This window comes from Vicia villosa, linkage group LG6, assembly GCF_029867415.1.
Source record: "Vicia villosa cultivar HV-30 ecotype Madison, WI linkage group LG6, Vvil1.0, whole genome shotgun sequence".
Taxonomy (NCBI): domain Eukaryota; kingdom Viridiplantae; phylum Streptophyta; class Magnoliopsida; order Fabales; family Fabaceae; genus Vicia; species Vicia villosa.
In genome coordinates, this window is record NC_081185.1 from 49,679,952 (window position 1) to 49,695,070 (window position 15,119).

General features: G+C 39.1%; 2 long non-coding RNA genes across 2 annotated transcripts; both read right to left on the reverse strand.

Annotated features, from left to right (window-relative positions):
• Positions 1 to 525: 525 nt before the first annotated feature.
• Positions 526 to 2,568, reverse strand: LOC131611503 (uncharacterized). Its single transcript, XR_009286940.1, has 3 exons — positions 2,293 to 2,568; positions 2,124 to 2,203; positions 526 to 873 (listed from the first exon to the last, which is right to left on the reverse strand). It is a non-coding gene; the product is annotated as an uncharacterized LOC131611503 (long non-coding RNA).
• A 10,304-nt stretch (positions 2,569 to 12,872) lies between these two features.
• LOC131611504 (uncharacterized) lies at positions 12,873 to 14,772 on the reverse strand. The gene is made up of 3 exons (XR_009286941.1): positions 14,640 to 14,772; positions 14,471 to 14,550; positions 12,873 to 13,220 (listed from the first exon to the last, which is right to left on the reverse strand). It is a non-coding gene; the product is annotated as an uncharacterized LOC131611504 (long non-coding RNA).
• Positions 14,773 to 15,119: the final 347 nt, after the last annotated feature.

A 15,119-nucleotide genomic window follows, 5' to 3' on the forward strand; every position in this document is an offset into this window, starting at 1 on the left:
TTTCAGAGTTGTTCCTATGATCATTCGAAGTTTTTCATCCGATTATTTGGAATACAAGCTATTCGGTTGAGGCTTCGATAAAAGGGTGTGGATTCATTCATTTAAAGGTTTGTATTGGGCCACCTTCAATTTTTGAAGACATCTGATGGAATTTTGACTGTGACCAAAGTCCACAATGGATTATTTTAGACTTTTACCTTATGATGCTTCGTCATGTTGCAAATTGAAGAGCTGGAAATTTGAAAATATAGCAAAGGGAGAAAAGAGTTGAAATTCAAAAGTGATATTGGAGGGAATTCTTTTTAGACAAAAAATCATCGGATTACATGGATGGTGTCATTGGAATCCAAGGAAGGTCATTACACCATTGAGAAGTCATTACACCATATTGAAAAACTACATGGTTGACCGAAGTCAAACTGACCCTAAACCTGTTGCCTCATACTTATACACTACCACCTTTCCAAGGAATGCTTCATATTGATAGATGTAAATTTCAAAGGTCAAAATTGACAAGGAGGAAATTCTATTTCATTCAAATTTGGTACAAGTTATGATACAAGCCGGGGAGATTACAAAGGAAATTACAAACATATGCAGATCCATATTCTGGTATAATCATACACTCATTCAAATTTCAACTATTATTGCCATGTACATAAAAAAGGGCCATGTTACATTCGGTACAAAATTACACAGTGCAGAATACACATTAAATTTTCTTCATCTTCCTTTACCAAGTCTCCTTCGGTTTCACTTTGCTCGCCTGTCTTCGAGTCTCGCCTTCCATGGTCCTACCTCTGAGTCATGCTTCAAAACATAGGAAAACTCACCAAGCTCGGTATCTAAACTAACTGCATATACCGAACAGCCCTGCATCAATAAGAAAAAAACTAGTTCAGATACTCAAGCTAATTCAAATTGTGCACGTTTCAAAGGTAAATCGAACCGGTTCAACTACACAATGTTATCATCCAGAACAGTCCCATATTGCATCAAGAGATCCCTGCATATACACACTAAAATCATAACAGAATCCCTACACAATTACCATTCAAACCTGCCGCCATACACATATTCATGATCAGTTCAAGACAACTTCAAATCAACTCATATAGTTCCAAAACCAATACAAAAGCAGAGGAAGCAACTAACTGTTTTCATAATTTACAACAGAAAAACAATCTTGAAACTAACATTTCTCCTACACAGTCCCTACATCAATTAACCAATTACCTTCAAGCTTTCTGCACCTGATCAAAACCTACCACACCATTCAAAATATCAGAGCCTGTCACATTCAAACTTCACACTTCAAAAAGCCAAAAATTCAGAACAAATACAAAGGCAGTCCCACACTTTCATTCATAACAAAAATAAACAACTCCATACATTCATACAAGTTCATTCCTATCAAACAGACTCAACTTTCATAACTACCTCCTAACAAACTTTCAAACATCTCTAACAGAATTCCCAAACTAATCATAACTACCTAAGACAATCCAAACCTCTTTTAACAAATTCCTAACAGATTCTTTACAACACCCTAACTGTTCTAACTAACCTAACAGTTTTGAAAACAGAATTCATAACCAACTCCTAACCCTCATAATCAACTCTCAATCTCACCCTTCAATCTCATAACCGAAAAATTCAATCCAAGGGCTCTCATCCTTCTCACTCTAACTAACATTCATCTTCACTTCAACTATATAAACTGAACACCATCATCTTCATCAAGGACTCACGCCATTTCCTCCATTCTCTCTCCACCTTCATCTCTTCTCTCTGCTCCACATACGCCATTTTCACCCTCCACAATTCACATACGCCATTTTCTGATACCATCACCTTCACTATACGCTCAAATATCACCATTGTTGCTAGAGTTTCAACCTCTGAAGCTCTAACAACTGAGCTGAACCTTCATCCATAACTCCATATCTCAATAGCACACTCCTTCGATTCAACTCGCAACAAACTCACACTCTGCAAATTTCGCTCATTCTCACGCAATAACACGACAACGCAGAAGAGAAATCGCACACAAAAAGAAGAATCGAAGAAGAGAAGAATGAGAAGCAAGAGGAATAAATAGTAAAGGAATTCGAAGCCGGTACCTGTTCGGAGTAGCCTCTGGTATTTTCTTCTCCATTTAAGCGTCTCCAAAAATCTTCACCACCGAAAAAGAATCAGGAACCTGAAAATCAATTCACAAAAACTCCTTCAACAGAAAGAACTCGCTCAATTCGTCCAATATCATCAATCACGGATCTTCAACAAACTCACATCAACGCAATAACAACAATAACATAATCGAGAGAGAACGAGATGAGAGAGGGTGAGGGTATGTCCGGAGAGAGATTCTTTCCGGCCGCCGCTGTGTATTGTTCGTGAGAGATGATTAAGATTGAAAACTGAGTTGAGATTCGGAGAGACGAATCGGTGAGAAGTGGACGCCGAGAGGTTTAGTTGGCGACGACGGTTTGATTTTGTTGACCGGAGAAGAGAGGTGGAAGAGCGGCGCCGTTCATGTGGAAAGAAGAGGAACGCGTCTTCAGAAGTTGAAAGGTCACAATACACGAACCCTAATCCCTCTTTCTATTTCTTTTTATCTTTTTTAATTTATTTAATTAAATTTGTTAATTGAAAAACATTGAAAATCTGAAAATGGATCATAAACCTTGGGCCTTGTCAACCGAAATTGCTTCTGGTTCACCCCCACTCTGGCCCAATCATACACGTTTTGACAAAATCTTTTAACAAAAAATATCCCTTGGGCTTTTTCTGATAGGCCCTGCGCCCATTCCTTGCTGCATACCATAATTTTAGCTTTCACCCCCTGACTCCATAGAAAATTGTTAGAATTAGGCCCTTTTTTCCTACAATTTTTCCATTACTTTTTAGGTTCTAATAAACAATAAATCCATTAAAATTTTGTTAGATTTTTAGGTGATTAAAAAGCCTCATAAAAATACTAATTAGGCTTATTAGAATTTAAGTTTTTAAGCACAATTTAGGCTTGAATTAGATTTTCTCACATTAAAAGCTCATAAAAAAATAGTAGTATTTTCTAGTTTAATTTTGCATTAATACTTGAACCGTTTTCTTCATTTTTTTACCATTTCCATGCTATATTTTGTATAATTGATGTGTGATTTTGTTACTTGTTTTTGGTCATATTTTTGGCCTATTTTGTTAATATCTTTTGTATGCTCCTTTTAGTATTTTGATTCCCTTGTATAGACAACTTAGATTAGAAATAGGCTTAGTTCCCGTTTGCATTCTTTTTCTTTTCAACTTTTAAAATACTTAATAAAAACCGATGAAGATCATACCGTTGCTTTATTTCATGGTAGGAAAGAAATGATTGAGGTGTAGGCCTCGATGTATGTTCTTTCCTACTTAAACGGAGAAGAAATGATTGAGGTGTGAAGCCTCGGTGTATTTCTTAACCGTTATTTAGAGAAACGATTGTGGCGTAGGCCTCGATGTGCATTCTCTAAATATTCATAAAAAACTCTTTTTGTATCTCTTTTACTTAGCGGAGAAGAAATGGTTGAGGTGTGAAGCCTCGATGTATTTCTTAACCGTTATTTAGAGAAACGATTGTGGCGTAGGCCTCGATGTGCGTTCTCTAAATATTCAAAGAACAAACAAAAAACTCTTTTTGGTATGATCTAAGTCACAAATTAAAATCCCCATAAAAGACACCAACCAAAAACACTTCAAAAAACCTAATAAATGTTCAGACTTAAAACAAAAGTGAGGAAGTGATGCGAGACCTTGTAGTGGGTTCTCGTCATCATGGAATTACCCTTAAAAGATACAAACCAATCTCTCTTTTCCTCCTTTCTAAGGGCATGTTATCTCCGCTCCATTGCATCCTAGGCTGTCCCCTTGTGCAAGAGCGTGAGCGTTAACGCCGCCCAACTAAAAAACACAAAAACAAACAGAAAATCTTTAGCCGAGCTACGGTAACTCTGATTCCTGAAAAGGATACGTAGGCAGCGGGGTAGGGCCCGTGCGAGTACAATTCTTTATTTTCCCTACATTTTGCATTCATTTCGCATTTAGACATAGTACACACCCTTTAGATAGAAACAAACATAGGTGGATACCATCGAGTACGATGGGCGTGAGGGGTGCTAGCACCTTCCCCTTGCGTAACCGACTCCCGCACCTAGATTCTCTGGTCGCAAGACCCTGTTCCTTACTTTGTTAGGTTTTCTGATATTCCTTTCCCTTATGGGATAAATATATTGGTGGCGACTCTGTTCATTTTTCGCGAGCGTGCGACAGCTGGCGACTCTGCTGGGGATGTTGCTAGACCTGTTGCTGGTCCATCCTTAGCGAGTCGATCCTAGCCTGCGTTTGTTTGTTTATTTACTGGGTGTTTATTTGTTTTTTATGTCTATACCTTGTATATATGTTTGCATGTTTATTTTTTCTGCTTGCATATCATGTTTATTTCTGTTTGCACATCATGCATATGGATCATATTCTGTGTTCCTTGGGGTCTTCTGTTCTGTTTTGCAGGTTGGGTGGGATGTTCTATGAGGTAAAAGGCCCAATACCCAGGCCAGAGTGACACATAGGATACCTAGGATAGAGTGGATAGTCATGACGCCGATGAGATGTCAGGTCTTGTCTAGTGCGATCATGAGACCCACGCCCAGTCGAGGTCCAAATGGGGTATCATTGTTGGCATGTAGATGCAACAACATTGGTGCCTCAGGAGGACTGATAACGCTGGTTGCCATTTTGACCTACCCTGACCTAGACTACACCTGTGAGTGGGGAGGGATATACATGACAGGTACCGTTGGTGACTCAGGTTCTGTTGGTGACTATTGGTTCTCCTGGTATTCAAAAAGGTGTCGGACCTTTGATCCTGTGACATTTGACCTGTATCAGTTATTCAGAGGATTGTACAGTGGTTACTAAGATTATATGGACCGTTGATCCCATGCTTTTGCATTGCATAACATCATTGCTTTATCCACTCCATTTATGAAAGATCCTAAAGTCTATTTCCAAAAAAAGAGAAAAGAAAAGAAAAGAAAAGAAAAGAAAAGATATGTAAAAGAAAAGGAAATAGAAAAGCAAAAAAGAAAAGAGAAGAGATTCTATACAAAAAAAAACTTTGATTCCAAAAGAGAACAAAAAGGGTGAAAAGACTTTAGGATCTCTCATAAACGAAACATGCATTCATACTATCATGCATTTCATGGTTCTCTCAGATACTTATGGGACCCTTTCTCTTCAGATTTCAAGATCAACAACAAATTTGACTTCTCACCGCCACGACTCCAAAGTCAACTATGGAACAACTCCGTGAGGAAATGGACGAGATGAGGGAACAAATGGGTCATCTTATGTTGGAGATGCAAGACTTGGTCCATAATCAGGATGCACTAAAAGAGGAGAATGGTCAGTTGAAGACTCAATTGAGCTTGGTCATGGAAGTTCTGAAGACGGTATTAAGGAAGGAAGAGGATGTTGTTCCTACTGCGGCAACAGAAGTTGTTGATCCCTTCTCTTCAATAGGATCCCGTCCCACTCATGGAATACCTCAGGAAGTTCCTTCTCAACTCCATGTGCCATTACCTCCATGCCAATCTGTTCTTCAAGGGGGCCAAATGTGTGGGAAAAAGCCTAAGATACCTCAGAGAATTCTCAATCCTATCCCGATGCCTTACGCTCAGTTACTTCCCCGTTTGCTGGAGCTTCAGTTGGTTGAGCTACGAGAATTGGCTACGCCTGAAAAGCTTCCCCCCAACTTTGATGCCAATGCTCGATGTGAGTTCCATTCTGGGGCGCCTGGTCATGATGTTGAGCATTGTAGGGCACTGAAACATCAAGTTCAAGATCTCATTGATTCAAAAGTGATTTTGTTCACCCCTGAGGGTATGTTTGTTCAAGGAAATGGGGTTCCAATTGCGGTGGAAGAAAAGGTTGATTCATACTTCTATGTCAGATCTACTTCAAATCAGAAGCATAATGCACCATCTTGGGTTCCAGGTTTCCCACCTCATCAGTCTCCATTTGTTTCACAGCCAGGTCAAAAGAGGAAGACACCTGAACAGAATGGGTACTGGAATCATTGCCATCAGCAGGGTCCACAAATGCCAAGGAGACCACCAAGAAGAATTGACCCAATTCCTATGACCTATGGTCAGCTGCTTTCTCATTTGCTCAAGGATTCTTTGGTCCAATTAAGGGAGTTTAAGCCCCCTCCAATACCAATTCCTCAAGGATATGACTTAAATGCAAGGTGTGAGTACCATTCTGGGACATCTGGACATTCAACTGAGGATTGTAGTATTTTGAAACACAAAGTCCAAGATCTCATTGACTCTAAAGTAATATCATTCACTCCAAATGGCCTGCGCATAAAACGAAGAGCTCATGCATAAGTGAATGCCCGTATTCCAGAAAGTATCACAAAAAAAAAAAGAGAATAAGCCCAAATGGGGTCAAGGCTCCTCAACTATGGCAATCATCATTTCACTTCTGCATTCTCATTTTCAGTATTTCCTGTTTTGTAGAAGGCTACTTCCTTGTCTGAACTCGTTGGTATGGTAATAATGAAAGCACCACAAATTCTCGAACAACATTGTCAGAATCTTCTTTCCAAGAGGTAATCAAGAATTTCCTGTAGAAGCACCTCTCATTCTCAAGGTTCTTGTGCTCAGTTGTATCCGTGGAGGTTGGTGTTTCAGTTGGTGTTTTGGTCTTCCCTTACAACAGATAACTTCTCTAAGTTTGATGACCACGCAAGGTTCCTCCATGTTTGATAGTAAATACTTCTTCAATGAATATGCTTGGGGCTCCCGCACGAGGGATAAGCAAGACGCACTCTTATCTTGAGCATTGCATCATTCGCCTTGCTCGAATCCCTAAAGCATTACAAATTCTTGGGTGACTTCGTCAGAATGTTCTTCCGTGTGATAATCAAGAGTGTTCTTCACAATGCTTCTCATTCTCAAGGTTCTACTTCATATATCAGTTGCCTTTTCTCAGGATCTCCTTCTCAGTGGCCTTGCTAGTTAACAGAGACAAGAAGAATATGAGAAACAAATTGACGTGGTTCTATTGCCTTGTACTCATCCGTTTCCTTGTTTGTTGGAATCACAATTGGTTAAGATTCTAGTATTGGGTCTTCTTCACCACAAGTATCTCTTGAGTTGATGATCATACAAGTTTCTTTCCATTTAGGATGGCGATTACTACTCTAGAAACTATGCTTGGGGCTCCCGCACGAGGGATAAGCAAGACGTACTCTTATCTTGAGCATTGCATCACTCGCATTGCTCGAATCCCTAAAGTAAGGCAAAAGTTTACAACTCATGGGTGACTTTGTTAGAGTTCTCTTTTGAAGTAATCTGAAGTGTTTGGAAGGAATTGCAGAAAGTATTCAAGCTCAATAAGTCCAGACGGAGTCAAGTCTCCTCAACAATGGCGGCCATTTAGTTTCTTTATTGCATTCTCATTTGTAACATTTCATTGTTTGTTTAAGCACTGATCGCATGTAAAAACTTGTTAATTTCTGAATGAAAATCATAATACATTGTTTATGTTTGTCTTGAAGCAATCCATTCGTTTTCACTCATAAAAATGTTTTTGGCATTACGATACCAACTTTACTAATTGTTTGCTTAGACAAAAAAACTGAGGGAGAATGATGAAATAAAATGAAAAATCTCCAATTGTGTGTTTTCGAATAAAACCCTACTGAGGATGTACAGGCATTGTTTCAAATCCCCAAACACCGGAGATATAAGGGAGATAGACCCTCGTTAACCCCTTTGAGCCTTGAAGTAGGAGTTTCTTTTCTAATCATAAAAAACCCTTATTTTAACCTTGGGGCAGGGTAGTGTTCATTTAACTTGATCGAGTGTTCAAAACTCACCAAAAGGGTGTGCATCTAAGGATACAACAATGGTTATCCTTCAAAAGGTTGAGGAATGTCAAAAATGCAATGATTATCCTTATTTCATCAAAAGATCAAGAGATGACGATGCCACAATGGTAATCCTTCATCAAATCAAAAGAATGAGGCAGTCGCAATCACCTCCAACGAATCAAAGATAATGCGAGGTCACACGACTTGTTCAAAAAAAAAAAGAAGAAAAAAATGGCGAAAAAATAATGAAAATAAAAAAAGATGAAAAGAAAATAGCAAAAGAAAAAGATGATGAAATTGCCAAGCAAGAACAAAGTCGTGTGATAATGAATCAGAAGAATAAAAGGTGAGCGACCGCCATGTCCAAAAAACCTCATTGATTCCTCAACCATTTCAAATTCCTTGTAAGGGATGAACACTCGTGTCTAGTTAACTGAACGTAGGAATGGAGAACATCACGAAGGGGGGTGGGCACCAAATAATTTTGAGCCTAAAAAATCCTTTGTTTCTAAAACCGTGAACCCGGCCAAATTACAACCCTTAAAAGTCCTAATTGAAGTAGGGTTTATTTTGAAAGCGCACTCCGATGAGATAGCGTTTAACTGACTCCCAATGAAGCGAGACTCATATCCATGTTGGTATCGTACGTTTGCTTTATCTTCCATATGCAAAAAATCGAGGTGGTGTCAACTAGCGATTCGATCACAAGAGGTCGCAACCTCATTTCAATAAAAAAGTTTCTTTAAACTTCAAGACTAACGTACACTTTGCATTAGAATTATCATTCCTAGAATTAACATTCTTTTGCATACAAACATCTGCTTAAACATCAAAGAAATTTCAGGATGAGAATCAGTGAGCAACTTGATCATGTCAAAGTACAAAGGACTCGAGAACTCCGAGGAGTAAAAGCTAATCATCTCAAATGTTGACCACCAAGGGATAGGTCTCTGAAGGAATCCGTTGGGCATAGACAATTGATGCGCTCTTTGATTACTCTGAGGGGAAGAGTTTGAAGACTCCGTTGAGCGTGGAAAAGTTGTTTCCACGTTTGTTTGACTTCAAAACAAAGAAAGCTTGAGGATTCTAAGTAAGATGTACCTAATCAGGGGCAATTGAATCGAGGTTGGACCTCTCAAATTCAGTACATCTGGGGAAATCATGTCGATAAATCTCTTCAAGCTTTGATCAATCTGGGGCAATCATGTCAAGGAATCTCCCTCAAATTCAACCAATCTGGGGCAGTTACGTCGAGATTCGACAAATCTCTCCAAGGATCCACTGGGGCAGTTTCCTTCATGGGTCATGAAACTTGGGGCACGATCTTCTGAATTTTAGCGTCCTCTCCCTAATCATAGGAGTTTATTTCTCCCGGAAACTTGGTCTCCCCAAGCATGGAGTTTATTTCTCCCGAGAGTTTGCTCCATTCCTCAGGCATAGGAGTTTATTTCTCCTAGGAGTTGTCCTATTTCCCTAATCAAGGCTCCTTATCTGGATTCCTCATCCCCAACATGGCGAATCGAGGAAATCTCCTCAAACTGAAAATCCTCCAAGTAGTGGCACATGGTGAGAAGTCAGAAGTTATTCCACACTCCACAAGCCAACAACCAGAAGGGGCATCTTACAAATCAAAGTCCGATGTCTATTGGCACCTCCACATGGTCCTTAACACTAAGGGGATTCTCCCTGGTGTTTACCTCACTAATGCCTCTATTTGGCACTCTGCATATAGTGTTCATTGCATATAACATTGCATCCTCAAAAGCGTAGCATATCCATCAAAGCGGATCATTACGCCATGAAAAATTCAAACATGCATACAAAGTTTAAGCCAGATAATACAAATCAGCCCTCAATCAGGACAATGACACATCCCCACATAAAATGTCCTTACAAACCCCGATTGATATCTGCTACTACATCACAAATCTCCTCTACCCATGGTGCCGATACTTGGTTTTACCAATCCCCAATCCCCAGTCTAAGTGCTTTTCAATAATTTTCTTGTGGATCGTAGGTCTGTCAACCTTATCCTCATCCTTTTTCATTCCTTGGGGATCGTAGGTCTGTCAACCTTATCCTCATCTTTTTCATTTCTTGTGGATCGTAGGTCTGTCAACCTTATCCTCATCTTTTTCATTTCTTGTGGATCGTAGGTCTGTCAACCTTATCCTCATCTTTTTCATTTCTTGTGGATCGTAGGTTTGTCAACCTTATCCTCATCTTTTTCATTTCTTGTGGATCGTAGGTCTGTCAACCTTATCCTCATCTTTTTCATTTCTTGTGGATCGTAGGTCTGTCAACCTTATCCTCATCTTTTTCATTTCTTGTGGATCGTAGGTCTGTCAACCTTATCCTCATCTTTTTCATTTCTTGTGGATCGTAGGTCTGTCAACCTTATCCTCATCTTTTTCATTTCTTGTGGATCGTAGGTCTGTCAACCTTATCCTCATCTTTTTCATTTCTTGTGGATCGTAGGTCTGTCAACCTTATCCTCATCTTTTTCATTTCTTGTGGATCGTAGGTCTGTCAACCTTATCCTCATCTTTTTCATTTCTTGTGGATCGTAGGTCTGTCAACCTTATCCTCATCTTTTTCATTTCTTGTGGATCGTAGGTCTGTCAACCTTATCCTCATCTTTTTCATTTCTTGTGGATCGTAGGTCTGTCAACCTTATCCTCATCTTTTTCATTTCTTGTGGATCGTAGGTCTGTCAACCTTATCCTCATCTTTTTCATTTCTTGTGGATCGTAGGTCTGTCAACCTTATCCTCATCTTTTTCATTTTTTGTGGATCGTAGGTTTGTCAACCTTATCCTCATCTTTTTCATTTCTTGTGGATCGTAGGTCTGTCAACCTTATCCTCATCTTTTTCAATTCTTGTGGATCGTAGGTCTGTCAACCTTATCCTCATCTTTTTCATTTCTTGTGGATCGTAGGTCTGTCAACCTTATCCTCATCTTTTTCATTTCTTGTGGATCGTAGGTCTGTCAACCTTATCCTCATCTTTTTCATTTCTTGTGGATCGTAGGTTTGTCAACCTTATCCTCGTCTTTTTCATTTCTTGTGGATCGTAGGTCTGTCAACCTTATCCTCATCTTTTTCATTTCTTGTGGATCGTAGGTCTGTAAACCTTATCCTCACCTTTTTCAATTCTTGTGGATCGTAGGTCTGTCAACCTTATCCTCGTCTTTTTCATTTCTTGTGGATCGTAGGTCTGTCAACCTTATCCTCGTCTTTTTCATTTCTTGTGGATCGTAGGTCTGTCAACCTTATCCTCATCTTTTTCATTTCTTGTGGATCGTAGGTCTGTCAACCTTATCCTCATCTTTTTCATTTCTTGTGGATCGTAGGTCTGTAAACCTTATCCTCACCTTTTTCAATTCTTGTGGATCGTAGGTCTGTCAACCTTATCCTCATCTTTTTCATTTCTTGTGGATCGTAGGTCTGTCAACCTTATCCTCATCTTTTTCATTTCTTGTGGATCGTAGGTCTGTCAACCTTATCCTCGTCTTTTTCATTTCTTGTGGATCGTAGGTCTGTCAACCTTATCCTCATCTTTTTCATTTCTTGTGGATCGTAGGTCTGTCAACCTTATCCTCATCTTTTTCATTTCTTGTGGATCGTAGGTCTGTCAACCTTATCCTCGTCTTTTTCATTTCTTGTGGATCGTAGGTCTGTCAACCTTATCCTCGTCTTTTTCATTTCTTGTGGATCGTAGGTCTGTCAACCTTATCCTCATCTTTTTCAATTCTTGTGGATCGTAGGTCTGTCAACCTTATCCTCGTCTTTTTCAATTCTTGTGGGTCGTAGGTCCGTTGACCTTACCCTAGTTTCGAGTCACAGATCGTAGGTCCTACCTTTCCATCAAACCCGAATTTTCCAATTACTTCCACGCAATAACCATTTCCATTGAGAACCTTGTATTGGCACCATTACCACGTTACAAGCTATCACCGTTCATCCAATTACTCATTGTAAATTCTTCCACCAGAAAAAACAAAAACTTTCTTTCCCCAGCAGATATCAAAACAAAAATGGAAAAAATAAGGATAGCATTCATATCATCTTTTCAGGACAAATTTCTGGTACTTTGATATTTAATCTTCTTCCACCTCGAAGGTTCGAAAGACTAGCGTCAATCTCACCTTCAGGTTTAAGACGATTAAATAGGGGCAGCTGTCATACCCCAAATTTGTCCTACCCTTTAATTTCTAACTGGCTTTAGACTCGTGTTTCATCTGCATACCTCCACTAGGTCATTTAACACATCATGCATCATTAATCAATAAACATGGCAAGGGATCGAGTTTGTATATGGAGCTGAGGTTTCACGTTGTTTGAAATTCATACCTTGTACAAGCTTGTTTCTATTGAGGTTTTCAATTGGTCATGGATTGAGGTTCATTTCACTATGCTTGTGTCAATTGGTGGATTTTCAGAGTTGTTCCTATGATCATTCGAAGTTTTTCATCCGATTATTTGGAATACAAGCTATTCGGTTGAGGCTTCGATAAAAGGGTGTGGATTCATTCATTTAAAGGTTTGTATTGGGCCACCTTCAATTTTTGAAGACATCTGATGGAATTTTGACTGTGACCAAAGTCCACAATGGATTATTTTAGACTTTTACCTTATGATGCTTCGTCATGTTGCAAATTGAAGAGCTGGAAATTTGAAAATATAGCAAAGGGAGAAAAGAGTTGAAATTCAAAAGTGATATTGGAGGGAATTCTTTTTAGACAAAAAATCATCGGATTACATGGATGGTGTCATTGGAATCCAAGGAAGGTCATTACACCATTGAGAAGTCATTACACCATATTGAAAAACTACATGGTTGACCGAAGTCAAACTGACCCTAAACCTGTTGCCTCATACTTATACACTACCACCTTTCCAAGGAATGCTTCATATTGATAGATGTAAATTTCAAAGGTCAAAATTGACAAGGAGGAAATTCTATTTCATTCAAATTTGGTACAAGTTATGATACAAGCCGGGGAGATTACAAAGGAAATTACAAACATATGCAGATCCATATTCTGGTATAATCATACACTCATTCAAATTTCAACTATTATTGCCATGTACATAAAAAAGGGCCATGTTACATTCGGTACAAAATTACACAGTGCAGAATACACATTAAATTTTCTTCATCTTCCTTTACCAAGTCTCCTTCGGTTTCACTTTGCTCGCCTGTCTTCGAGTCTCGCCTTCCATGGTCCTACCTCTGAGTCATGCTTCAAAACATAGGAAAACTCACCAAGCTCGGTATCTAAACTAACTGCATATACCGAACAGCCCTGCATCAATAAGAAAAAAACTAGTTCAGATACTCAAGCTAATTCAAATTGTGCACGTTTCAAAGGTAAATCGAACCGGTTCAACTACACAATGTTATCATCCAGAACAGTCCCATATTGCATCAAGAGATCCCTGCATATACACACTAAAATCATAACAGAATCCCTACACAATTACCATTCAAACCTGCCGCCATACACATATTCATGATCAGTTCAAGACAACTTCAAATCAACTCATATAGTTCCAAAACCAATACAAAAGCAGAGGAAGCAACTAACTGTTTTCATAATTTACAACAGAAAAACAATCTTGAAACTAACATTTCTCCTACACAGTCCCTACATCAATTAACCAATTACCTTCAAGCTTTCTGCACCTGATCAAAACCTACCACACCATTCAAAATATCAGAGCCTGTCACATTCAAACTTCACACTTCAAAAAGCCAAAAATTCAGAACAAATACAAAGGCAGTCCCACACTTTCATTCATAACAAAAATAAACAACTCCATACATTCATACAAGTTCATTCCTATCAAACAGACTCAACTTTCATAACTACCTCCTAACAAACTTTCAAACATCTCTAACAGAATTCCCAAACTAATCATAACTACCTAAGACAATCCAAACCTCTTTTAACAAATTCCTAACAGATTCTTTACAACACCCTAACTGTTCTAACTAACCTAACAGTTTTGAAAACAGAATTCATAACCAACTCCTAACCCTCATAATCAACTCTCAATCTCACCCTTCAATCTCATAACCGAAAAATTCAATCCAAGGGCTCTCATCCTTCTCACTCTAACTAACATTCATCTTCACTTCAACTATATAAACTGAACACCATCATCTTCATCAAGGACTCACGCCATTTCCTCCATTCTCTCTCCACCTTCATCTCTTCTCTCTGCTCCACATACGCCATTTTCACCCTCCACAATTCACATACGCCATTTTCTGATACCATCACCTTCACTATACGCTCAAATATCACCATTGTTGCTAGAGTTTCAACCTCTGAAGCTCTAACAACTGAGCTGAACCTTCATCCATAACTCCATATCTCAATAGCACACTCCTTCGATTCAACTCGCAACAAACTCACACTCTGCAAATTTCGCTCATTCTCACGCAATAACACGACAACGCAGAAGAGAAATCGCACACAAAAAGAAGAATCGAAGAAGAGAAGAATGAGAAGCAAGAGGAATAAATAGTAAAGGAATTCGAAGCCGGTACCTGTTCGGAGTAGCCTCTGGTATTTTCTTCTCCATTTAAGCGTCTCCAAAAATCTTCACCACCGAAAAAGAATCAGGAACCTGAAAATCAATTCACAAAAACTCCTTCAACAGAAAGAACTCGCTCAATTCGTCCAATATCATCAATCACGGATCTTCAACAAACTCACATCAACGCAATAACAACAATAACATAATCGAGAGAGAACGAGATGAGAGAGGGTGAGGGTATGTCCGGAGAGAGATTCTTTCCGGCCGCCGCTGTGTATTGTTCGTGAGAGATGATTAAGATTGAAAACTGAGTTGAGATTCGGAGATACGAATCGGTGAGAAGTGGACGCCGAGAGGTTTAGTTGGCGACGACGGTTTGATTTTGTTGACCGGAGAAGAGAGGTGGAAGAGCGGCGCCGTTCATGTGGAAAGAAGAGGAACGCGTCTTCAGAAGTTGAAAGGTCACAATACACGAACCCTAATCCCTCTTTCTATTTCTTTTTATCTTTTTTAATTTATTTAATTAAATTTGTTAATTGAAAAACATTGAAAATCTGAAAATGGATCATAAACCTTGGGCCTTGTCAACCGAAATTGCTTCTGGTTCACCCCCACTCTGGCCCAATCATACACGTTTTGACAAAATCTTTTAACAAAAA